The sequence below is a fragment of the Anopheles marshallii genome, chromosome 2 (assembly GCF_943734725.1).
Source record: "Anopheles marshallii chromosome 2, idAnoMarsDA_429_01, whole genome shotgun sequence".
Classification (NCBI taxonomy): Eukaryota; Metazoa; Arthropoda; class Insecta; order Diptera; family Culicidae; genus Anopheles; species Anopheles marshallii.
In genome coordinates, this window is record NC_071326.1 from 888,158 (window position 1) to 913,415 (window position 25,258).

Sequence of the window (25,258 nt, forward strand, 5' to 3'; positions counted from 1 at the left end):
GTCTTTCATCCCACCGCTCTTTAACGGTCAGAGTAACATCCGGCGTCTTGTTTCTTCTGTGCCTTGGAACCCAACGTTTAGCGTTCATTGAGTTTAAAAATCGATAGAATCAACTCAAAATACTTATGATTGTGTGTTAATTTTAGTTTATGAAAATTTTTGAGACAAATTAATGAAATTTATAATTCAAACTTTTGCAAGGGTTGGAGATTCTTTACTGACTCATTCGAAAACCGCAATCGTTTACAGAATCGTCCATGACGTTCACGGTCGCGTGCCGTTGCTTTGCCTTCCGTTAGTATCGACCGTGATGAGCATTACTGCTTAAAGATCATAATATAATCCGTGCTAAAAGAGTTGATAGCATATGGTTTGTTCCTAGAAGATCAAAATACGCTTCGGCCGGCATGCAGAACGATGTGAACGATGTCGTTATCTTTCCCGGGGGAAAAGTAATTTATGATTATTTTTGTTAAATGTATTGCTCTTGAAGCACCGATCGGAATGTGCTCCCCTTCCTTCCCGATAGACCACGAAGGCGAAGCGTGAGCCGGTGCCACTCTCTAAATGGGGTCGCCGTTTGAACGTGAAGCTATAAAAATCAATTCAACGTTCATTGCACAACCTGCGGGAATCCCGCAGTGTATTTGTGTACCATCCTTTAAAATTCAAACGCCACTTTATCTGCCTTGCTGCTTCGGCGGAGTTGCCCGAACCGATTGAAAAGTGGTTTTTCTTTAGCGGACACTGCTTGTCTTCAAAAAGATCGGGAAAAATTCGTTAATGATTCTTGGTCGTTCGGTGAAAAATCACTCAAATGATACCACCACCAAAATGTAAACAGTGCACATCCGTCGAGCAAGGTAAGATCTGCTGTTTTATATTCTACGGACCTGGGAAAAGCGGGGGGTCAATTGGAAAGTAATCGTAAAAAAGAGGCCCCAAGGAGATGGGACTGATCGGCAGCTAGTGTAAACTACCGTCCACCAGCGTCTCAAAATGTGTGTTTTCTTTGCAATATCTCAAGTTTTACGATGCCGTCTTGTGGATTGACGCTTTCCAGAAAAACCCCGGTTCGGGATGAGCATGAGTTTTGGAGTTTGCGACAGTCCATGTCCAGGGTTGTCGAAGTAGCGCTGTGGACAAGAACTTGGTACAAATATGTACCTTTTCTTCTTTTTCAACTAATTAAACAAAACTTCAAACATCCAAAAAAGTGAGTATTCTTCTATTGAACCAATGTAAAACAAGAAGCACTTTGTTGTAAACTTTGTGTATTTTAGGGAAACCTTTCTCGATGCAAACTGAATCTACTCAAACGATCAATCTGTGGCTTATCAATCTGGTAAAGAAGTTTTAAATGGGAGATTGAAACTTTTGTTTGTGTTATGTTGTTATGTTTTAGCAATCAGATAAAATAATCGATTTGCTATTATTATGCATTATTGTTCATAGTGAATGGAATGTCGTTTCTCCATAGCGATTGTTATGCTGAAGGATAACTGTTCTGCCTGAAAGTATTTAAAGTTTTGATGAATTTTGTGATTCTCGTTTCAGTTTAACATTCCGGATAAGGATGGAACTGAAGAAAATAGATTATAGACTTTAAATACTACAAGTTTCTTAGATGAGAACTCAAATCTTCGATTGTATCTGAAGTATGAAAGTTATGACAAGAAATATTGATTTATCTCACTGAGTTTACTAATGCCGTGAACATCAAACTGTAAGATGGACTCATGCACTTTTAAAGTACTTTACTTTGAATTATTCAATCGAACTAATCTTTTACCAAGAGATCAGTTGCTTTTGTAAGCAAATATTGTAGATACAATCAGGTCTCTACCTGTGTACCCACATATCCCATACTTGGCATGTAATGAATAGATGATGACAATGAGAACATGCAAACCCATTTGCTTATTGATAAGGGCGTTTGGCAGGCAGAACTTGTCACGCGATTCCGACGCATTGCAATCACGGATGCGCTCTCGGCACGACGCACAAAATGTCGGAATAAGTCGCGCACTATCAAATGCTCCATTCCCTCCCCCAACAAGCGAATTTCCCACGACTCGCCATCATCATCATTGTTACCATCATGCGTCATTCGGAATGGATCTGCTAGCCGCGTGACAGAGACAAATTCAGTACAAGTTTCAGTTCCTACCTCGGGCATTTTCATACCGATGGACCGCTCTCCCACCTCTAACTTCGCTTGCTCGTAGGCGTTGCAAAATTACCAAAGTGTTTTCCAGCGCCCTGTTGTTAATCTCCACAATATTCATAGCACAACCTGTAGTTACACACTGTGTCTCATCGTCTGCTGATTTGAAGGAGCTCTAACACAAACGTAATACAGCGCCACGTCTATCAACCTGTTATTAAGTTCTAGATCTTATCACTTATCCCCTTCTGCTTTCCTTTCCGTTTATTTCACGGTGTCTTCCTTGAAGCGCGATAACAATCGCCGGATCGTCAACGACTTCGATTCCGTTGCGAATGCTACCAAACGCAAACTCAACCACGTGAAGGCGGCCAGGGGTACATCTGTAGTGCGGTTGTGTATAGCTTTGGGCTCGCAGATGTTCCTTCCTGGCCAGGAGGGCCAGAGGCAGGAGCAAGCGTGACCTTTTCGTGCGTTCTTAATTCTACCTTTAAACCCACTTTTACCTTCACTGTCCTCTGGTCACCAAATGTAATGCATTATTAATAAAGGAAGGGTCAGTTTTATGATACACTTAATTTCAGGGATCCCATCCGATAGCTTAAAGGTGTCTTTTGTATGTCTTGCAGCAGTCTACACACAGGGCCGTGCGGAAAACTGTGCGGAAGTAACCGTAACGAAGCGTGCAGTGTAAAGATGCATCGCGTGACATTACCCGGCGCATCGAGGCTGCCTGTGGAGAAAGAATACCTAATTGGAAGGCTTTACTTTCGATTAAAAAAGGCAAAAGTATTAAAGTTTTAAATTGGCTTAGAATACATTGCGAAGGAGAATGATACATTTAGCTTGTAGCTGATATTTACATGAGGTAATTTAGTAGTTGGATTCCCAGGTTGAACAAAGGCTTGTAACAGGTTGGACAGCAAACTGTTCTACCTTAGCATCAGAGGTGCTAATGCGTAGCATCTATCGTTTAAGGAAACCTCGGCCAAATGGCAAACCAAACGACAGACAATTCAGTTCACGGCCCAGACCCCGTTTTGCTGAGCTTCGTGTTTAAATGCATCGATCACTTATTAGGCGGGAACCAACGCGAGGCGATAATTTGCAGTGACTCTGGTTTCATTGCACGAACAATGTTGTTACTTTTTTCTTCGTTCCTGCCCTTGTGGCTGCCAATAAACTTCTGTTAGCACACCGTCATAGTTTTGAACGCATCGATAGTCAGGGTAATTAACCGCGGCATAGCGACGCGTCGAGGGTTTTACCGTAGCCGTTCGAATCAAGACGCTCGGCAAGAATCAATTGCAAGTATTGGTCAAGGCACGGTACAAAGTAGGCTTACAGTTTCAAAACTTCTTAAATCACGTCCATTTTGGCTGGTCACCGGCCATCTGTCACCATGGGCTGTGTGTATGCCCAATGGTTCTAGTGGATACTTCACTGGTACTCCAAACAAAAATCGAGAGATCTTCTTCACATTCCGTATGCCCTCTCATCGTTAGCTTCGATCGTGAGAACATTCGTGATCACAACAAGCCCAGCGCAACAACAAAAAATCACAAAACCGCCCGCCCGAACGACGAATTCTTCGCCGTGTTCTTGAGCTATGCAACGGATCTGAATGCCTCGTCAACTGGTGTTTGAAGTTGTTCCAACAAGCATTCTGTTTCGTTGACGATGTGCCACAAAATCAGGTGTCTTCAGGAGTGTTGCTTGACGCCATCTGTTGCTGTTTCCCCGACAATGAAATAATCCGGTCACACGGTGGCGTATTCGACGCGAGTGGTAACTAATCGCAAGAGGTTTGAAACACGAAGTAATACTTCTGGACTTCTGAAAACAATCCATTAAGAAGCAATTTTTTTATTAGTTTTATTAAAAATTGAACCATTAAACATTTCTTCGTTAAAAAAAGAGGTTCGTTTGAGTGAGATCATAAGAAGTTGTATAGTTTGAGGTCAATTTGCTGATTAAAAGCACGGACCAATCGCAATTTGATTCAAAACGAAAGCAGAAGTATACGTTTAAACATCTTTAAATGATACGTTTAAATAACCTTCCATGCATGCAAGGAAGCAGAATAAGAATTGAGATTTATGTGTATAGGCATAGGAAGACAACGACCAACGGACAAGAAGTCGGAGACGTCATATTGAGATGAGCTTGATTCGATTAGTGAAAAAAGAATATCGCACGACAGAGCACACTTTTTCTCGTTGCCAGAAACTGTAGCGCCGTAATGTTTTTGGAATTGATCTACAGCGCACCACTGCGTGATGAACCGGCCATATTACTAACGTTTGACAAATGACCTGAACAATGGACAACAATAACTCACTCCCCTGGGATATCAATTCGATTTTCGGACCTGATCGATTTGCTCTCGCTGTACGCCGGGCAATGAAGGCATGCCGTCCAGTGGTGTGTCTGCTCGCGGAACAATTCTCGCCCGGGTTTTTGGTAGAGCCATAGGTTTGGCTTCGATTAGATTAGATTTATTACCGATGGGAATAAACGTACAAAATCAAGATTAATATAAATAACTCCGTTACTTCGGAGAGATTGTATTCCCGACGCGTACACTGTTGTTGTTGTTTGTTGGCGCGGGATCAAAACCACTGACCGCTTCCTGAAGAATGTAGTTAAAGAAGCACGGTGGGATGGTGAATCGTAGTTACTTTAAATATTTATGACGGTTTTGATTAAAGACTCTCGTGAATCGATTACCAGTATGTCAATTAGTTGTCGTGTTCTTATACTGTCAGGCCGGGTTTTCCAGCACGGCGTCCGTGCCTGCCCGCTCATAAACCATAAAGTTCGAGCAATCAATAATGCTTACGAGCGGTCAATGTGAAGGGGCACATCAAACCATAGAGAAGCACCAGTTGAAAGCGGACACGGTGAAAATCGTCGAAGGAATCGTCGTTTGGTACGAGATCATCAGCGAAAAAATGAGAGTAGAGAATGACCGTTTTGCAAAATGACCGGTCCAAAACCACGGGGTCATTATCGGACGAGGCGAGTCCATTCGCACACCGCGCGGAAGGCCGCGATCAAACCGACCATCAAGGTGTTCTGAGAAGTGCGTTCTGGGATCGTTTGCCATTTTCTGCTAAATAACTTCAAAAATCATTAATTGAAAAGTGACCCACTTCCTGTCCCTGTTCGGCGGCCCGGCGGTCGCGACGACGTTTCCTGTCCCGTGTCTGGGTGCCTTATGGGATGATTTTTCTTAACGGCCCCGTCGTTTCGTCGTTTGGCCAGTGCGCGTAACTGCCGCTGGTGGTAGATATGCCGTACAGGCTGCATCCGGAGCAACTTTTCAACCTTTGATGGAAAGTAATTCATAATTCACCTTTTCCCGTTAGGATCATACAGTGCTCGGTGAGCATTACAAACAGCGCAGCGGAGCTCATCATTTCGTTTTGACTTTATTCTTTCCCTCTCTGTCGAACACGTTATTAGTTTTGTGGCCAAAACTCATTACCGATCATCGCTGGTAGTACACACCGCGCAAACACCAAAGTCCAGCGAAACCTTTTTATGGGAATGTGCTCCGTTTATTGTTAAACAGCTTCCACTCCAATTTCCAGTTTAGATCTGACTGGTATTTCTGTTCCTGGATGAATCATACCCACAGTATTAGGTGGGGGTATTTTAATAGTAAAAGCTGAAAATGACCACTTGTCCCAAGGTGCACGGTTGGCGGTTATTGATTCCAGCGACCTCGGACGATGTCTTGCACCCGTTCCTACCCTTGCTCAATTAAATCTTAGCGGAAGTCACACGAGACGGCATGCAGAACAGTAAAATGTCATCGTGGGAATGCCTTGGTCACAGTGTCCAAAAACGGCAGCTTAAATAAAATCAGAACCCCCGGACACAGGAACCGAAACGAAGGAACCCCCGAAAAATAAAAAAAAAGATGCGTCATTACAAGAACGTATTATTTGTCTAACGCCTGTGCCTAGCTGATGTTCGATGGCAGCAACCCTGTGGCCTTGAATACCCGAAACAACGGATGAGGGGCCCGATGATCATAACGACGACAACGATGATGAGGCTGCTAACGAGAACCGCTTGATATGAGATTACGAGCAACCACAAAGGTAATAACACACATGAGACATAATTACGCATTCATGAATGAAAGAAGTTCAAGTGGCTGTTCGTTACCTGAGGTTATGTGTCTCTCTCGCGTTTAAAAGATACCTTTGTGTCTATTTGTGCCCCGGGTACTACCGTGCCCGCGGCTGGCGACGGTTTTTAGCGTCGTCGATTTCGTCGTCAAAATTAGGCAAATTCCCACGCAGGAACGGGAAACACTGACGGATCGATACAAACTACGGCGTCCTCTGTGCAGCGAGCGAGTTAAGGGCAAATTGTATTAGACTAGCCTTTTTTTGGGATCAATCGATTGCGCTTATGATGATTTGCAGTTTCAACGGAAGCAGCCGGTCTTCTTCGACAATGAGACACTACTTATCGCTGCTGAGAGTTTGTATCCCGTGTTGTAATAATATTGCCTATGCATAAATCCATGCAAAGTTTGCTCTACTAGTAATACCCGGCAGAAGCAATTTGTCAACCGTGTGTTTTGCTGTCTGTTGCACGGTATAAACATTTTTTCGTGCAATAAAATTCGAATGTTATTCCACCAGCTAGGGCCAACACATTATCCCATGTTGACAGCGGTGTGATTCAGTCTCAGCTATTTTTACACGTTCCTTTATTACAAACGCTTCGCTCTCGTGCATTCTCTCGCAGCGCGCGCGCTCTCCCGCTCTCACTCTCGCGCTCTTCCGAGTGACGCGCAGACGCTTGATGTAGTACCGCGTACACGCTTGAAAACCGGTTGGTGAATGTGTGTGCAAGCAGGCAACGCTTCGACAGCTAGGCAGCGACATGCTTGCAACGGTACGTGTTACGAGAGTCCGCGAGAGTGCCCGTCCGAAGCAGATGAGCTCTTAGCGAGAGGGCTAGCATCTGCTCCAGTGGCGCAATTGGTTAGCGCACGGTACTTATAAGACAGTAATCGTTGTTGCTTGGCTATGAGCGATGCCGTGGTTGTGAGTTCGAGCCTCACCTGGAGCAGCGCGCTCGGGCGTCGCCTGCTCGCGGGAGACTTTTTTACTACTCGTTTTTCCATCATGTGCCATCAGCCTGCTACGCTGCAGAACCAACAGAACACTTGCATGAGCGAGTGTTCATGTACGCACAGAGGGAAAAAACAAACAATTTCGACTATGGTAGAACATTGTTCTACGCCGAATACAGCTAACCAATTGTACTGTTCTTAAATGTGTGATTTTATATAGCTTTACAACATCTTTATCTTCCCTCAAATAACTACAAAAATAGGGAGAAAAACAAACACTCTAATTCAGAAAATCTCACTTGCCAAGGTCGATGTCATCGACGCTTTCCTTGCGGGATGTGTCTCCCAAGCCCCATATTAACACCAAGAGGTCGATGACGGGTTCCGGGGGTTAATCGTTGCGTCCCGGGGTCGTTGGAGCAGAACACATGGGACCGAAATGGCGCTTGACGCTGACAATTGTTGGCATTGTATGTAAATGCGACGTCACCTGGTACGTCTTCACGGATCCACCATACAGCAACATTCGAGACAGTAGTGGCAGCGTTGAATTCATTTGTACCTTCCAACCGGAAAATCTCAAGACATTCTTCAACTGGCCAAGTCTGTGGTGGAGGAGGCAGAGCACCGTCAAGACACCGAACGACAAGAAGGAACTATTAAACAGTCCGCACAAAGGCCGCTGTGATTACCTATGGATGTCACGATAGTTGCGCGTCGTCGGAAGCCTTTCATTGGCGCACGCTGAATGGGATATGTCGGTGGTATTTGCCGGAAAGATTGGAAATTTTGTTACGCCTTTTTGGATAAAATGAAATGGATAGTAATCAATGCGTCTGTACGTAGGACGACGAACTGGATAGATTTCCACAATAGACACACAAATATTTCATCCAAACGAAAAATATCTCGCAAAAACCCTAACATTTTTTGTAGCTTCTTGAGATAACTGTCCATAATTCATCGATTATGTACAATAAAGGTGCAAACACATTTTTTTTTATAACACAATAAAAGAAAACGAGTTTTCAGACACAAAAAAAGAGTCGATATTGCGACATTATGCATGAAGAAAAAGGCTAACAAACTCTGGTAATAAGCGTCTACTGCACTATAAACCATTTTCACGACGCACAAAGGGCAAAGATGACGTAGTGTCAGTCGCAAAACAACACTCCCGCCACCTCACACTCAACTATCACGGTAAACGAACTGCATTTAATGCGTGCGTGAGTGTTGTATTATTATCGTCATCCAGCGAGCGGGCGAGCAGAGGATGATGGCAGCATTGGAATTTTTAGCTACTTTTTAACGCCTCATCATGTGTGTGTGCCACGGATTTTCCAACTCCCACAATTAGATACGTTGTGCAAGACGCACGCTTACCTCGGTGCAACGCTAAGCGTATCTGCGAACCATGATGCTGCGACTCTAATCGAAAGTGACTGCAATCAAAGGCCACCCTTTGGGGATGGGGGCGTTGCATGCCGATCAGTGGATGCGTTCAAATGTGTAGCAGTGTGTGATTGTTCTTTGATACTTTTGCTTATCTTCAGGCCGGGTTCAGTGTGGGAATGGCAGAAGAAGAGCCGGCACTACGCTACGTGTAAATGCTGCTCTTTTCCAAGGAAGGATGAAAGTGACGAGACTACGGGTTTTACGAGTTGAATGACTTGTTGCTGCTGCTGTTGCGATTGAAAGTTTGCAATTTCTTTCTCTATGAATCATCATCATAAGTTCAATATCCTCGTCTCTTTTTTTTTGTTGGTTGTTTGTATCATCAAAAAGCTTCACCCTTCCCTGTTGCCTAGTTCTGAACACATCACAAATGAATAGAAAATTTTGATCGGTTTTTCCGGCTCACGGGCGCCGTCAATGGGTAAAGGCAGCGTTGGCTGGATGGTTCAAAAATGCAATAGGTAGGAAATAAGCGGATATCTTCCGCTATCGGAACACTGTCTGGTCAGTGGTGTTCCCACAATTATAGTACTCACTTTACGACGTTAATCCGCCATCCCAGAACTCCTACACATCGCACTTCCAAAGGCTTACTCACAGGTGGAAACCAGTTGCGAAAAGTAAAACGAAGAAGAGAAAAAACAACAACAACCATCCAGCAACAGCAATTACCCGTAGGCGATCAGGGCCAATCGGTAATATCGCGAGATAAGTTGAATTTGATCAATTAAGAAATTTCCGCTCATCGACACACACACACACACACAGAGCTTCAGGTGATAGACTTCCGATTGAGCAGAAGATGGACCGTCCGGGCAACGAAATGCGGGTAATTTTTTTAATGAACATCACTTAACATTCACAGTTGTATTGCGGTTATTTGGACTATCATTGGAAAACAAGGATCGAGGACGTAGAATATTTCTACACAAGATGGTGGTTGAATATATAACACATAAATTATCTGATGTCTACAAGTTTCTTTTTAATTAATTTTGACCAACCATAATGTCCTCTTTAGAATGGCCTGTACTGTACCGTAAATTATAACTTGTTCTAAAAATCCCAGCGTTTGTACTAAAAACCTAATAATTACATCCTGATGGCAGGAAACAACATTTCTGTGCATCGTTACTGATCATGATGTCCTCTGGGGAATAATCATACTGAAATGGAAACTGCAACTTGTTCTAAAAATCTTACGTCAGTACTAAAAACCCAATAATTGGGGCTGTTGTTGCTGACCGGATGACATTGTAAGATCAGGAAAAAATATGTGCGAGAAGCATAACTTATATGTAGTACCCTCACAGTCACAGTCATGATCGCACAACACGGATGTAGGCTGTCTTCTTCGCCAGCTAGAAGCTACGCATGGCAATTTGGGAACAGTTTTGTGACTTTTTCAATGAATTATGCATAAGAAGATGACTGTGTTAATGCCTGGTGCTGTGTTATTATTGTTATTATTGTTCGCCCGTACCACACTTAATCCTCGCGGCGTATAGGCGAAAAAGTCACCAAACCAAAGGGATGTGACGAGCCGAGACATTCGAAGCGTGACACCATCGGGGTGCAGTCTTCCATAAAATGCCACCACCCATGCGGCCGCAACGGCAATGTAATGACAAACAGAGCAGGAATGCTTGCCGCGGCCATCACGGTGAGAAGTGTGCTACACCACGATGCGCAACGAACAGTCCAAACCAGCGTGTACTAATGCCGCGGTAGGCCAGCACCGAAAGGCAGCCATCACCCAGGTTCGACGCACTTCGGAGGTGCGATTCGCGACGATAACGCGATGAAGATTGGGCGATAAATTGGCGAATAATATCAGAAAGCCCCCTTCTTCTGTATCGTGCCGGGCTAGAGCTAACTGAAACAACAACAAAAAGTGAAAAAATAAAGCTAAAGTTGGCAGACCGCACCTGTAGGCAGCAGTACGGCGTGCGGGCAAGGGCTACGTGTGTCGACACTTTCCAAAACGGCAAATGTGTTTGATAAATTGCGAAGGTGCGCAAACGAGTGCATGAGTGAAAGAATTAACATCGGGTTTTACTTTTTTTTTTTAGTTTGCCGGTGCGGAGAAGAAACATGGGAACTAAACTGCAACGCAACCGAATACGTGGCCCGATGCACATTTTTATGCGCGTTGGACCAGGGCAGAGAAAACGATGTACCCGGGCGCGCGTCTTGCCGGGTTATGCCATCGTTGCTGCACCGTGTCGCGAAATCGTGGCGCTTTCATTGCGTCAACAGCAGAAGGGTATGCTTTTTCCTAACACAGGCAACATTTTCCCGCACTTGTCAATTGAACACCCGCGCGCATCGGCTTATGATATTAATTCATTTAATTCATCGCAGGTTTCGTTGCGTGGTGTTGGAAAATTTTGTTATAAAAAGGCAGCAAATGAGCTACGGAAGCTATGCACATTAACAATTCTTAACAAAAGTCGAAGGCGCCCGTTATTGTTGAGCTTTCGCCGAGTCCTAGTCCTGGATTGGATTGTTGTGATTGTTGCTTCTGTCGGTGACGTGCCAGCCCACCTTGTGACCATATGAAATAGCTCCGAATTCGTCTCATAAACAGTAGTCAGTTCGTTCGTGAAAATAGTTTGAAGTGAAATTGCATGCCCCGATGTGTAAAGGGTTTCGTGCAATTAGCCCGTCCCAGTGATTTGAGCCAGTGACGAATAACGATGACGCTCCATCTCTGACAAGACTCGCACCGAGGGGAGTACTCGCGTCCGCAGCGATATACAACCCGCCTGCCCGTTTCAGTCACGCGTATCACAAATTATATTGCTACACATTTTTTACCCACATTTTCTAGTCAATCATCGTCTGCACGTCACCACTTAATGCGCGATGGCGTCGCTGGCTTGCGCATGTGCATGGGCTGCTTACGCCTTTGAGCCGGCTGTACGATACGCCTTTGATGTTTCTTTAAGCTTTTGCTATTGTTTACTATATAGAGGGCTTCGACAGTTTGAATCATCGAGCCGTTAAGCCCATCCCCGGCATGGCTTTTCCCTCGGACAATACTTACACGGCACTGCTTTTGTTTTGTCGTATGCGTTGTAATGAGTGGCGTTTGAGAATTTGTTCGGTGGTCGCAGTTCGTCGACATGCGCTTTGTTTTTTTAGCGTCGTTAACTATTAGCAGGCTTCTTTGAAGAGATGATCAAATTAATCTGAAAATGAAGTTACCGAAGATGATTATATACATAATTGTCAATAATGCACATATTTTGGACAGTGGTTTGTTTGCATTAGCACAACATTAGAACATTTTGTTAGTTAAAATAACAAATGTGTGAAAATGTATGGCGAAGACGAGTGATTATGATACGATTCCCAACTCATGTGGATTCATTAAATCATGATTTCAACAATTCCTTACGGAAGATTCATATAAAGAATTTTTCAAAATAGACTAATTAAGCTAAGCGCTGAAGCAAACATTTTTTTACCTTTTTAGTCTTTTATGAGTTTCTTGTATACATGCTTTGAAATGTCGCCAGTGGAATTCAACCCAACGATGGCAGACTTCGATGTGAGTCTCTGGCTACAACACCAAACATGCCAAAGTAAAAAACATGACTTAGAGGCAAACTTTAACGATACAACTTTATTACGATATGTGAGTTGTTAAAGATTATCATTCCTGTACCAAAAACTGTCAAATCTCAGATGTTGAAGAATACAAACATGCCAACACTTTCTTTTCTGAACACTACCACGATAATAAAAGAATAAAGAAGAAGTCAAACCTCACGTAATCATATGTAAATAAAACAGAATTCTTTTTTTTAATATAACAATTCTAAAACGTACGATTAATAACTCATTAGCTTTGTAAAAATAAAAAAAAAACACATGAAAAAAACAAAAGCTATTTCCATGAGCTTCCTCATCAAAATTGACCTAGTTGTTTATTTTTTTGCTCCCTTCCAAACATGATTGTTGTTACGCGAGCTGCGGTTGGGAAAACGAAAGGAAAAAAAAGGAAAACAACGTAAACAGGAGCTCCGGAACTAGCCCGGAAGCCCAAAATAAATAACAATAATAAAAATACAATCGCACACGTGCCAATGATTTCGAATAGCGCGTATCGTTTGCACGTTTGACGTTTTGTTGTATTCCGTCCGTAGGGGGTGTGAGTGAAAATGTGTCTCTAATGGATGTCCTGCGTATGCGTCCCACTCGCAAAACCCGCATAAGAACAGATCTGGCAACACCAGTTCAACCCTTGGTGGTGGGGAAATTAAAAAAATTGTAAGAGTTTCCCGACTTCCCCGAGGATATGATAGCTTGATCGTTACGCTTCATTTTCCAGGTCCTTTTCATACGGCGGGAATGATTTGTGTTTCATTCGTTCTTGTTATGTTTTTTTTTATCTTTTTCGTTCTTTGCACACTTTTTTTGGTCTCTTTCTCTCTTTCTCTTTCTCTCTCTCTCTCTCTCTCTCTCTGTCCCTTGCTCGTCATGCAATCGCACCATTGACCGCGCGTACGTTCTCATTTGCTACAGGTTTCTTTTTTACGTGATGTGTGTATTTTTCATCTGATATGTGTGTTTTGCTCCGTAACATGTGGGATTCATGTTTTTGCACCGGTACCTTTTGCAATGAAAATTTGATTAAACAAGTCACTTGCAGCACCGACATGTAAAAGGCTACAAATGACGGTTGTACAGAATCCTCCGAACTGATGGTTTGATGATGAGGTATTTTATGCGGATTATAGTTCGGTTATAAATTTGATTTTCTTTTTGTTGTGTTGCGAGAAACAAACCGTCGTTTATTAAGCGGGAAATCAACATTTCCGAGGTTGATTATAAACGTGCCAGAAAAATGAATTCAATCATATACCGAACGGATGTTCCGATCGTAGTTTAGTTGTTTTTATTGCAACAAAGATGTAAAAAAACGAAGAGAATACATATAATTATGATGTTTCTATTCCCGGGCTACATGGAGCGCTATGGAAATGTTATCAGATCAAGAACATGGCATTTGAGGACACTTTCAGTAGTCAGTGTTGCAGTGTCTACGCACCAAACCAGTTTCTTATTGCAAGCGATCCGACTTCTATCGCTTCTGGTATTTGGTGCAGCTGGTACATTCGTACAGCCCGTTCTACTGCAATCGCATTTATCGGCAAGCAGGTTGAAGCATATCGCACCGAGCGAATGATTTTCTACCACATTTAACTGAAACTGAGCATGTTCCTTAGGGCATGCCCACAACATGCCACTATAACAAGGTGCACCGGATAGGCGTTTCAATTTTCCAGCCCTTACAGGTGAAGGAACATGAAGGAACAAAAAAAAAACACTAAAGGGCTGTCGATGCCACCGCCAGGCCGGAACGAACGATCGTCAATTATCGCGCAATGCTTGTAACTGAAAGATCTTCTTCCTACTGCCACGTACGCTCCACACGTGGAGAGAAAAGAATTTTCTGGTGTGATCTACCATATCGGGTGGCTTTGCCGGGAAAAAGGAAATCGCGACATGGAAGCATGGACCCATCATCATGCGCTTAAGCGTTTCACGCTCGTTCGTGTCGCGTTCAACTGTGAAGAAAACGGGAACCGTTGGACGAAACATGTATGAAATGCAAGATATCTTGTTGTGGAACGGACAGCCGCAAAAGAAAGGGGGTAAAACCAATGATAGTAAAGAAGTTATCCATATGAAGTAGACCTGGTTTTTAATGACTAGCCACATGAGTCCACAAAGTGCATTTTCTTGAGTGCATTGATGACCATTACCCGGGCTGCTACCCGCGCTGCCCGCAACAAATCGAGATCCGCGTCTGTGTGATGTGGCCTTTTTGGTTCCACTTCTGATGCGGTTGCATTCATGCATCGCACTGGAATGGAGCGTAGAAAACATGCTCAAACTGTTCTAGGTAAATGTTTGGATATTCATCACTGTACTGTTGGTAGAGTAATACTTATTAATTTAAACAAAGCCAAACTTAACAACCAATAACTTATTATGAGTTTTATCGTAATAATGCTCTATTTGTAAGGCCCTGTGTTGTTAGCTGCTCATATCAGACCGTATGAGAGATAAATAACACCGATAGAATCGATTACAAAACACGAAACATTAACGACCCACGTCCAGGATTTGATCACTCTGGTGAAATTAAATAATAGCTGAATTTTAACATTTTAACATTAACAAACCGAAACTTCTGGGAAATTATTGACATTAAACACACACGCCAGGAAAAGAGCCTCAAATGGTAGGAAGAAAACGGATCGGTATTCGCAAGTCCTTCGGTGGGTTGATGCGTGGTACTGTGACGCACCCGAGACATTCTCACCGTGGTGTCTTGTGTGCACGGCGCGATAGTCAAGAACGTAACAATCATCGCAGGTAAATATTTCGGGTAAAATAAACATACTTTAAAAATAGCGCTCGTCCCGCTATTCCCGAGAGAATGTTTAAAACAGATCAGACGATGCGCGCCGGTTTTTAGATGCTTCGACGCAACCCGCACAAAACATCATCCCCCAAAATCACCGCAAAAGCATTAGGTAATGAGCGAAGTAAAACTCAACGCGATCTCTATCACACAAAGTCCAGTGTGTGTCTACCTTTCTGGCTGTGGTCTTTTCCATCACCTACGAGCATCTGCGGAGTGGCATGTAAGCAAGGCGCGTACGTAACGTGTACCCTGCGCCCTCTGTCCACACCCCACACCAGAACCCTTTATTACACGTGCGAGACAGCTCCCCAATTTCGATCTATCCATATGCGATGGTGCTTTAATTTAATGTACCTCCAACATGTTCCTTCTAGCGTGAGATCTCTCCAAGCGCACGGCAGACTGCGAGTGTATGTGTGGCGCGATGTGTGCTGGTGTGCGTCATCCAATCGAAAAACGAGAAAATATTGTTTTCAATTACACATCATTAAGCTGACGTTTAACGATCCTTTCATCTTGTGATCCAGAAATGTTTCGATTAGAATGCTGAAAGGTACAAAACAGCATAGCCGATCTGTCGTTACATCTACGCCACTCGTCAAGGCACTGCCTCGCGCATCGTTGTTTATTCCGCCAAATGTGTGCTTGTGTGGTTGCGTCGATCTGTTAACAGTTAAACTTCTTACTGAACAAAATCGACCAGTCCGGTTGGGCAGCTTGATTTGTTTCATTGCGTTTGTTTGAGTTCTAGCTCTCGGACAGATGAATATATGAATTGTGCTGCAAGTTGAAAGAAATATGGAGAGTAACAGCGATGTCTTGTACCGGACAGACCAGACGAGGCTAACATTCGTTATGCTTTCACCTGATGACAATTGACATGCCGGTGGTTCATTGTTCCTAAGCAAACCTGCACTGCTCCCTTCCGGCATCATAAATATTGAAAACCAACTAAAAACGTTACGAGAAAGCCACTGCTACTGCTGCTGCTGCATCGCACCAGCGAACTGCACCTAGAAGCACCGTGGTGATGATCTCTATGGTTGAGCTAGTAGCATCGGCCAAGTACAGAACCAAGACGAAAGGAAAGTGGATCCCGATGACGTTTTGCGTTGTCGGAGAAGGCACCTGGCAAGTGACCACGCACACAGGTGCATGAGACGAGACCGTGACACGCTCGAGTCGTCACCGAAAACATGAAACACCGTCTTCTTGGGGTGCGGGGAAAGAAGTAAACCACCCTTAAACCACTCCGGCAAACGGTTTCGCCCTAAAGCCTTGAAAGCCTTCAGGTCTACAATCAAACATATCAACATGAACGCGTACGCGGGAATCGAGTAATGAGCGGCATTATGAGCGTCACTGAGTCCGCACATAACTAATGAGCTGATTAAATGCGAACACTTTAGAGAAATCGTCAACGGCCGATGGGTTATTCACCGTCCCGGGTCGACAGGAGACAGTAGACAGAAATTGAGGAAGAGTTCCTTCCACGCGACTGTCCACCGCTTCAACGTTGCCGTAATGTAGTATTACTTTTAATCGTTGACATTGCTGGGGTTCTAGCACCAACCACACACCGAAGGTTTGGTGAATGAACATTTTATTTATTCACAGATGCGATTGTCCGATGATGTATTGCATTAGCAGTGAAAAGCTGGTGCAGTTATCAACCCACAAAATCTGCACCTCCCCTGCGTAGACTTTTCTCCACCACCCTCCGAACCACGCGCCCACAATCGCTCGCTCGCTCTCTCTCTCAATGACCCATCACTTAATTTGAAATACGCGTTCAATGAGCAGCCCGCCAAGATACAGTGCCTGCCATCTTGGAATTGTCCCACCCGTCCAGCGCGCGTAAGCCATTCTAAAATTGCGTGAAATTATCTATGCAAATCATATACGCGCATCCACAGTTGGGCACTGCGACTATGATTTGAAGCGTACCGCCAACCAGCCAGCAGAGCTTTAGCTGCAGCAGCTGCCGCTTAATAACGTTCACTTGTTGCGTTTCGCTCGACGCTCTCCGTCTCGTGACGCTCGTTTGGTTTTGCGTTCGACACGTCTTTTTCTCTGATTGTGATTATGATGGCGATGATGCGTCTCCGACATTGTCAGGCATTCGCCCAGCCAGGCGCAATGCACGCATCATGCACGTTTTAATGCACTTCTGCACTTGCTATTTGCCTTTTTTTTGTTTTGTTTTGCCGTGTTGCTTTCTTGTTTCACTATCCGCACACACCGCCACAGTGTTATCGTTCGCCTGTGTTTCTTTCGCTTCTTTCGCTGCCGTTTACGCTATCGCATATTGTGTGCAACTGCATTAGCGCACATAATGTCGACTAGCATTGGTTTACTTAAATTGTATGTTTTTTATTGGTGCGCTTCACGTACAGACCCCGTACACTGAGCATTTGATGTGTGATGTTCATGCTGCTTGAACCCCAGGAGTAGATTTGCGCCTCCCCTTATCCACGGCTCGGTTTCTGTCTCGTAGTCTGACTTTTAAAATTAAATAAACACAATAAATAAAGCTGCGAAAGCGTATCTTTGTCAACTCTCTAAATTTTAATCAATCAAAAGTGCCGTGGAGTAGTGCTAAGACTTCTTGCACCTTTGTGTATAGTAATAAATCATCATAGAAAATATGGCGCACCCAATTCCAACCATATTTTCAAAGGCGCAAAGCGTAAGAGCAAAAGTAGCTTTACCGAAACGAGAACGAGAACTTTATTTCCCCATTTCCAGCACGGTGAGAAGTTCGTCCTCCTTAATGTTTGTCTTAACCTTTCCGGTGTCGTCGTCGTCGTCGTCGTCATCAAGATATTTATACGTGACAGCCCTGACCGGATAGTAGGGTGCACCGACCGACAATAGGGAATATATTTATTCGTTATCATAAAATTTATTAAGCCAATTTTGTCTCTTCGGGTCCCTTGTTTCCCCGTGTTAGCAGGAGGCGGATAAAGAATGAGCGATCCGTTCACGGCTTTTCCACCACTGTCGTCGTTGTTACCGTCGGCGGGACACACCGTGACGGAAGTTTGCCGTGGAAACGGAACAGGCAAACCAGTGGCTTGCGGCGGGTTGTCTCGCGTAACGCGTTCTCCGGTTCGACACAATCAAGTCTTTCGTTTCTAGACCATTTACACTTCATGAATATTTATTCATCCGGTCTGGGAGGTTCACGTGCAAAGACACCTTTTGCTCAAATACCCACGACGTCCCGCAAAACGATCGGAGTTTATGAAAATAAAAGGCAAAGAGAAAAAGTAAATAGTAGCGATGCTCATGGATTGTCAACTTTAACGTATCTTACACATGTAGATGGATAATGACCATTAATGGAAAACCATCCCTGGTGTGTCCGTGTAAAGTGTATGTGTGGATTATTCCGTTTTCCACATTTTCATTCTCACAAAAGTTTAAACTTTTCTTAACTGCTTGATTGGTTGCCGAAACGTGTTATATGATGCAATTGCTGTTGTCTACTGATCAATTACTACCGTTAGTGAAACCAACAACACAATTAAACATTTCAATCACCTCAATAATCTTGACCTTTATCAATCCTGGCCTGCCTCAACAGACTTTTTATCACGTTAGATAATGACCATCCATTGTCTGATAGTCAGGCCGACATATCATGTCCATGACTCTACGTGGATAACGTGAATTTCAACCTCGTCGAGCATTTTGCTTCTCAGACTTGCTTACCCACTCATGTTTCTTTTGAAATTTCGACAAAGATTACAACCAGAAGTTTAAAACCAAATCAACCAAAAAACATTATGTAATAAGAGTTTACACACTGCTGTAGTTTGACGACAAAGATGAGACCGCGGTCAAGGAAAATCTATTCCAGAAAGATAGCAAAAAAAAACAAGCGTGTCTACTATCTCGCCCATGATGAGCAATGGAACAATAATCATCCACCGTAAATTGTTCGGGACACACATATCGTTTGACCAAGAAGTGGCCTTCGTACGAAAAAAAAACCCCTCTCCCTATTTAATTACCGTGTGTAAATGCGTAATCGGCACACATGCATGCAGCTGCTGTATGTATCGGGTGGTGATCAATGGTGGTATTTTTGGTAGAACAGTGGAAAAAAGAGAACAAGCGCGATGCAACGCACGTGTTCGGTCATGTTACGTTTGTGCGTTACTGCGTAGAACTCGTGCCAGCGACGCAAGCAATAACAATGTACTAATATGCATTCGTTGTAAAAATTTTTTTGTACAGACGCCGTACGAGGGGAGGAGGAGACCAGAGAAGAACGCTTTTGAACATGTTTCAATAACAAACGCTGGCTGGACCGATTGCATTCTTGGATACGCACAATGCATCATCCTTGATAACAAAGGCTACACGAAGTGAAGTATAACGATCAGTTTGCAAACGGTGCCATGATATAAGGTCGTTGGCCAGAGCTCGTTGGACTTTTTCTACTGGCCGGTACATTTTTATCATGCGCTAGTCTAGAATTGAGGCGAAACGATTATGACATAGCTCAAGAAATTGCTGAACGTGGATGTAAAAAAGTCAGTAAGGAAAAAAGGCCAAGCGTCTACCCATGCGCATCGATTTTTCTGCAACTCGTCTTTCTTAATGCATTCTTTGCACTAGCGTTGTACAATACGGCACGATAGCTACGGCTGGTGGCACTATGCTAAGAAAGGAATATGAGTTCTTTAGCATTACTTTAGTTAGAAACCAACGTACTTGTATCATCAAGCTAGTAATTAAAGTAATATTCAGGCAAAGAACTACCAGAGAAATACTGGATATCTCACTACAAACTTAAAAATACCTAAACTTGCTTATGAAGAATGATCTCAGTTCGAGTTAGAACTAAGTTCCAGGTCCAGTAAAATAAACTGTTGGAACTTCAACTTCAAAAACTACAATTCCATCGTCAATAATCGCAGGGCGATCACAACTGAGTCCAATGAAATATATACTTCAACTTTGCAAGCTGCAATCAACCGCAAAAGCTGTCTTTGGCTGCGACAGTAACTCCCATATGAAGAGTGTCATTAAAGAAAACATGCAAGTGACAGGTAATGTTATACCATTTGCTGTTGCTCGTCTGTTTTATTGCTTATGAAGTGTCACAGAACATGTACAACACGGTGGCCGTAATCGATCGGGCGAACTTCAACGATCCAGTCTAGTCGATGCCCACAAGACCCCAAAGCTCCGACCCCGCCAGGAGGTTTGGACTTTACTTTCAATAGAACACGTTAGATGGGAACACCGAAATGGAATCGTTTAGCTCACAATGCTCACAGACCGAATGGCAGAACAAGAGCATGTTTAAATTCTTTATTATCACTTTCTGCTCCGGAATGGTTCTTTCCATTGCACCTCAATTTAAGTTACCTGGCAAAATGAGTGATTTATGCGGTTTTCCGCGAAACATCCTACGCTGGATGCTAGTCCAAATGTTGGGAACCCGCGTTCGGTTCGAAGCTAGTTTTTAAAGCGCAGTAAAACACCCCAGTTCGTAACCCCCTCGTGAGTTCGGTTCGTGCGAAATGTCCCTGAAACCTCCGTTTCACTCCCCCCCCCCCCCCCCCCCCCCCCCCCCGTTCGCGTCCAACACTGCGCGCTACACGCGAAAACAAGAACATGATCGTAAAACAAATCTCTCTCTTTCGTTGTTCTGCCGACAAAAAAAACGGCACCACACGCTGGGAAGCGAGGATCAAACGGAACAACCGTCACAAGCGACGAAACCGACAGCGTCATAAAATCCTTTCCTAAGGTCCGGATCCTTTTCCCATCCAGCCACGGATGCATTAAAGCAATCGCCCGGGGAAATCCTTACCCACCGGACTGGTGACCGTGGTTCGGCTAAGGCAGAGATGGAAAAGCGATTAAGCACCACCGAACTCTGGCGGTCTGGTCAAATCCATTTCGCAAGAGCACCGGACTTAGCCCAACCTCATGACAGGCATGAGACGACCCCATCGTTCACGGTCGAGTGTGCCCCCGGGACAGAGAACCATTGAAACTGAAAAGAATTCGTATGGCCGTCGCTCATCCGTCTGCTCACTTTCGTTCGCCATGGTGCGGGATCCCGCCTGCGATCTGGCGATCCGCGCTGAGAGTGATGATCGAAAATTTATGTCTCCCTTCTTCGCAAACTTCTTCGAATATGTCGCGGGCGAGTCGCAAAAATCGTCAGATGACCGATGACCATGACACATCCTCGCGGGGTTCGTGTTATTTTGTTCTACCCAGTCCGCCATCACGCCGTGTCCGGTCGCCTCATGTACGAAACGGGCGGTGGTGGAGGGGGGGGGGGGGGCTTCTCATTTGCAACGCATCGTGACAGATCGCTCGATTGAACTCGCCTGCGTCCCGAATACCACCGCGGACTATGTGTGTGTGCGTGCGGAGCGAGAATGCGGAGAGATTTATTGGTATATAATTAAGATGATTGATAAAAAGGTGAAAATATTTATGGCACGGTCCGGGCATCGGCCAGTCCGGATCGACTAATGACTGCGCGCGCGGAATCGAAACGCACCATCTTTGCCTTGTGTACCATAGTGCGTGGTGTGTGTTGTTTTTTTTCACGCTGGTCCATTTCGGTGGGGGTGTACACTGAGACACATGGAATGGAAAGAAGAAGAAAAAACGCATTCCATGGCCTTGGCTACACATTGCTATCGATCAATAATAAAAACCCTTCCTTGGTCACACTGAAATTTGTTCACAAATACAATTATTTGTTCACGCTTGCAGTAACGCGCCGCGCAATGGTTCTGTTTCAATCTCAGCATCGTCGCCCATCCGTCCCCCATCAGACGTACAGAAATGACATAAATAATGTCTTCGAAGTCTTTCCAACCTGCCATCGTCTAAATCGAACATGGCCTGAAGTTTGAATGAGCGTTGCGTGACAAATGGCGCACCAATCGTGGTGGCTTGTCTTGTCCATTGCGTGCCTTCCAATTCGGCTCGCATGTCAAGGTGCTCACGCTAGGCGTTAGTCTCCGACAGTTTTACACTAGACACTCTGAAGGCTCGCTGGAACATTATTATCTTATTTAATTGTATTTTACCACTTTTCAATCAATCGATTTACGCTGCTTTTCTAGTAAAACAGCTTTCACAATTTAACAATTATTATTTCTTTGCAACTAAAACCTACTTAAATTAAAATTCTTATTTCATTATCCAGAAAGATGAACAATAAAATGGGTGTATATCACAAGATCATCCAGGCTTAATATGGCACTTCATACTTTTTATTATTTATTAAGGTTCAGAATGTTGTACCAAAGATTCTGACAATGAAAACGAATGCATAAAAAGCGAAAAAACATTTAAAAACATGAATATATACCTTCATTCTCGTCCGATTCCAACAATCGAGTCTCTATTGCACCCTTGTTCTGGGTAAACTCATGCAACAATTTATCAACTACGCCCCGGGACTGGCAGCCATCATTCAAACCATCGAAGCCTAGTTTTAGACATTTTCAATTATGTCCCAATGCACCGGGTTGGTTTCGTCGATTGTCATTCCTCCTGCGTCGATTGGCTGTTTCAGCCATGAAAACGTGTGACAAAAATCGTCCCATCGTTGTGCCGTGATTCCGTGCGACAGCCCGTTAACAATGCGAGTCCCCTCTTGCGTGAAGTAGGCTGGTAAAATAATGACTCAGCCCGGAGTGAGCTGCCGATGTGCATCGGTGGGTTTTTGGAAGGCCCCGAGGATTGGTTCCCTGGTGGAACGGATTGTGTTTCAGCAAGCCCAACCCAGGTCGGTTGTCTATTTTGGCGTGATTGTAAACTGCTACCGGTGTGTCTGTGTGTGAGAGGAGTCCTGTCCTGTGCAATACGCAACCCCTCCGGCATCTAAATCCGGGCTCTCCGGCACAATGCGCCTCCGAGCGATAGCTTGGTTGATGTTGGCAAGGAATCGACCAGTTGCGTACAATGCAATACCCGGTCGTCCTTACGTGTGTGTGTGTGTGCCTCGACAAAACCGATTGACAAACCGCCGGGAAGGTCTAGGTAACAACATCTAAGCTAATCCCCTGCGATAGATTCATGCCCGTAACTAGAGGATGGTAACAGCAAAAACCTATCCCTGGACCCCTGTCCGGACGAGCATAATGATGAAACATAAAATAATCATGTGCTTACCGCCTCCTCAAACCATCTTTTACGCCCCATTCTGCAGCTTGCCGAAGAAAACAAAACTATTTTCAAACGATTCTAGCCGGCATACGGCACGGCACACGGCAGGAGGGTGGGAAAGGGCGGTGGAAGGATATCGACACTCATCTCTCGACAACGGTAGCACTTCAATTTTCTAAAATATTATCGAACCGTGAACTAATAGAAATATTTTCAGCATCTCCAACACGATCGTGCCATCCTTTGCGCTCACGCGATACCGAATGATTGATGCAACCGTCGCTCGTAACACGCCGTACGCACACACACACACACCCGGGCGCTACGCAAAGGATGAGTTGGGACGCAAAGGATCAACCGGTACCGGGGAGGCGACTGCAGGGATTATTAGCATTTTTGTGCTACCTTTTCGTTTTGGCCTCCTCACAAATGACGTTACCGTTCTTTCGCAATCGGCTCTGCCATTCCCTGTAGTGTCGCTCGCCTATCCTGGCACCATATTACGGCAAATGAAGGGTCCATTTTGTATTTTCCCATTGTTGTGCATCGAGCTGGAGAAATATTCTGACCAGGGTGATTATTAAAAACTTACGTACGATATTTCACCAGCTTCAATCAGCCGGCTTCAACCAAACTTTACAATATATTCGGCCTGTTGTGGATTTTTGTGGAGATTTTAATTGAAACAACCAAACAAAATGTTACTTTAAGCACTGTAAGTTTGTGTATGACCGCTAAAGTCGTAGGTTTTAAATCGAGAATTTTTCTTCCAATGCATACTCGAATTGTTCAGTGGACGTCAAGCATACATTTTTGGTAACGTTTTGTATTTTCCTAACTTCTTCTCCTAGTCCAGTCGTTGTTGTGACTAATGAAGGATCGCGGTGGAGAAGTCAGCTCAGCAGGAACAACCCAAACTATGCAACGACTTAAATTATGAAATTATCAAACCACCGTATCATACGAAATACGTAGGAAGCGGCGTAGGACAACGAAAGTATACAGACACAATATTTCATGATAATGTTCCTGCTGCTGGTATTCAATCTTTGCCGAAGAGTACAAAATATGCTTCATCATGAATATTGTTTGCAGCTGGCTCGATTGGGGCGGGATATTCCTGGGCTTGTTTCGTTCGCGCTCTCTATCCCTCATCCCAATCGTATTTCTGCTGTACATTGGACAAGAAAGGTGTTAGGATAGTGGTATGTCGGTAGTGGCGCATCCAAACCGAATGTCATAATTATCGATGGATTGATCTTTTCGGACGGAAATTATTTTCCAAAACATCGCTCTGGGTCCTTCGGTGGTAGTTATGGGTTTGCATCAAGGGAAAAAAACAGATGGTCATATGTTCGTGCCACAGCGTATCGACCACATTTACCTACAAATCATATTACCATTATGATAGATTAGCACAATCGTTTATGCTAGGGAACATTTGGAGCTAAGAAGCCATATTAACTTCAACATTTCTTAACAGAGATATCGTCTAACTGACTGATGGGAAACAGGATATGGGAATACATGTACAATGTCAATAAAAGTACAATATGAAACAAAACTAAACTGCTTAAGTGTTAACCATTGTTCCAACGATTATTATGAAATTCTACGAATGTTGTTTTCCCGATTTTCAAGATCACCATTAAATGTTTTCCCAACGTTGCCGGATACGCAATTCTTCATCAATGTTTAGTTTACAGCATAACACAGCAAAGATTGTTTATTGTTTGCCTTAGGAGCTACTTCAGAAATCACCAACAAAAAAAACTTTCTCAGATCTTGAAACAAGCGGTTCTATCATGGACATCCTCGAATCCTCTCCAAACCTCCGTAACTCCGCCTTTTACCTCATGTAATTGTCATTGTTCACGCAACACAATTGTCCTTGCTCCAGGTTGCCCGGAGGTGTTCTACCCAGTCA

The 25,258-nt window shown here is 44.0% G+C and overlaps 1 non-coding gene across 1 annotated transcript; it reads left to right on the forward strand.

Moving 5' to 3' along the window:
• Window positions 1-7,158: 7,158 nt before the first annotated feature.
• Window positions 7,159-7,264, forward strand: Trnai-uau (transfer RNA isoleucine (anticodon UAU)). Its single transcript has 2 exons — window positions 7,159-7,196; window positions 7,229-7,264. It is a non-coding gene; the product is annotated as a tRNA-Ile (tRNA).
• The last annotated feature ends 17,994 nt before the right edge of the window (window positions 7,265-25,258 follow it).